We start from the raw sequence: 2,554 nt of genomic DNA on the forward strand, positions 1-2,554 counted from the left end.
ATGAATAAATCTGCATAAACATGATTAATGGCAACCAAATTACAAATCTAACTTTGTAATAATCTTTCAATGAGAGTAGATCTTTACACTCCATTTATCTTTTTCTTTTGGCTTGCGTTCCATTTAACTTTGTTTTGTTTCATATATATATATATATATATATATATATATATATTCATGATGAATGTGAGAGAGAGAGAGATCCTTGTAGTTGAAACAAACAAGAAACAAAGCCAAAACGTTAATCGTCTTGAATTGGTCATAGTTGAAATTTGGTGAATATTGAAGCTTGTGAATAGTTTTACTTCACTTAGATTAGTTTGAAATTTTGTAGTGGAGGTCCTTCAAATTGGTAATATTTTTTTTTTTGTTTAGTCATAAGACCATTTCCCCTTTTGTTGAGTATTAATTTTGATAACGGACTTGTGAATAATTCATACAATATCCAACCATAAGCAGAATTGATAAATATGAATAAAGATTAAAAGCAAGCAATCAAGGAAGATCCCTCTTACAAGACTGAACAACATTCACATATATAATAATTGTATAGTTTTGCTTTATACATCACAATCTTAAGAACTTGAGTGTTGCACCATTCACGTATATACTTCCATATATAAGGAGCTAGACATTCCTTTAAAATAGTATGTGTGTACACACACACTTCATTACACTTACATAAAATGTACACATAACTGGAGATCACTAATATTCATTCCATAAAATGTACACCCACTTTTTTATACTTGCATAGGCCTCCATTTGATTAACTTAGAGATCACTAGCTTTCTGGAGTTGCAGCAACTGGAGAATGCTTCCTATCAATCCCACTGGTGCCACTGCCTACAACTTACTGCCATGTCCTTCAATGTAGTAGCAAAAAATGAATTTGAATGTAAAACAAGACATTACCTATAGTAGCAAAATATAAAGCAGAGTTAAATTCAATTTTTATTATTTTTTTTAAAAAAAATCCGGCATGACTTCCCCTTAAAAATGGACATTTCCAAAATTTCAAAACACAATAAACCCAAGGGACACTGCCCACAAAATTAATTCAATAAGGGACACCGCCCACAAAATTCATTTAACAAGGGACACCGCCCACAAAATTATTTCAACAAGGGACACCACCCACAAAATTCATTTAACAAGGGACACCGCCCACAAAATTATTTCAACAAGGGACACCACCCACAAAATTCATTTAACAAGGGACACCGCCCACAAAATTATTTCAACAAGGGACACCGCCCACAAAATTATTTCAACAAGGGACACCGCCCACAAAATTCATTTAACAAAGGACACCGCCCAAAAAATTATTTCAACAAGGGACACCGCCCACAAAATTCATTTAACAAGGGACACCGCCCACAAAATTATTTCAACAAGGGACACCGCTCACAAAATTCATTTTACAAGGGACACCGCCCACAAAATTATTTCAACAAGGGACACCGCCCACAAAATTCAATTAATAAGGGACACCGTCCACAAATTTAATTCAAGCAAGATATATCTAACCTTCTTTCAGGCTAAGCTGCAAATTTGGAGTGTAAATGACCTCATGCAAAACAAAACACATGAAGAACATTAGAGAAAAACAAAATAACACACGGTAGGAATGAAATAATTAGAAATAGTAAACAAGATATATCTAACCTTTTTTCAGGCTAAGTTGCAAATTTGGAGTGTAAATGACCTAATGCAAAACAAAACACATGAACAACATTAGATAAAAACAAAATAACACGCGGTAGGAATGAAATAATTAGAAGTAGTAAATAAGATATATCTAACATTTTTTCAGGCTTAGTTGTAAATTTAAAGTGTAAATGACCTCATGCAAAACAAAAGACATGAACAACATTAGAGAAAAACAAAATAACAAACGGTAGGAATGAAATAATTAGAAGTAGTAAATAAGATATATCTAATATTTTTTCAAGCTTAGTTGTAAATTTAAAGTGTAAATGACCTCATGCAAAACAAAAGACATGAACAACATTAGAGAAAAACAAAATAACACACGGTAGGAATGAAATAATTAGAAGTAGTAAACAAGATATATCTAACCTTTTTTTTTTTTTTCTCTAATGTTGCAAATAGAGTGTAAATGACCTCAGTAGCAAATTTTATAAATACCCTAAAGCTCACTCCCAAAATGACAGAGAAGATAACACAACAGCAACTAATACGCAGTTCAAAATATACCATTTAAGTATATATTACATACCAAATGAAACACAGAAAATTAACTAAATACGTATTACATGTCATATATTACAAAAGATGGAAGTTTATCTAACTTCATCTTTCAATAACAACAATAATGAGCAATAAGAGGACAATCACAATAAACATGATTGTGATAGCAAGACATCCACAACCTAGGAAGAGCATGTACTTCTGTCTACATTGTTCATTTTGAATCATTGCAATGACTCTGTCCAAGTCAGATTGAACCTGTTCTTCAACTTGTGCACCTTGGTGCAACTCATCCACCCACATAAATGCATTCATATGTGACTACAAGAAATATAAATTA

At 32.1% G+C, this 2,554-nt stretch overlaps 1 long non-coding RNA gene across 2 annotated transcripts; it reads right to left on the minus strand.

Moving 5' to 3' along the window:
- Positions 1–611: 611 nt before the first annotated feature.
- Positions 612–1,714, minus strand: LOC132298799 (uncharacterized). Of its 2 annotated transcripts, none has more exons than XR_009479960.1 (2): positions 1,531–1,714; positions 612–866 (listed from the first exon to the last, which is right to left on the minus strand). It is a non-coding gene; the product is annotated as an uncharacterized LOC132298799 (long non-coding RNA). The 2 variants fall into 2 exon arrangements; XR_009479961.1 differs by having other exon boundaries at positions 612–915.
- Between the last annotated feature and the right edge of the window lie 840 nt (positions 1,715–2,554).

Source organism: Cornus florida, unplaced genomic scaffold (assembly GCF_030987335.1).
Source record: "Cornus florida cultivar Cherokee Brave unplaced genomic scaffold, ASM3098733v1 CherokeeBrave_3.0.0_Hap2_Chr03, whole genome shotgun sequence".
Classification (NCBI taxonomy): domain Eukaryota; kingdom Viridiplantae; phylum Streptophyta; class Magnoliopsida; order Cornales; family Cornaceae; genus Cornus; species Cornus florida.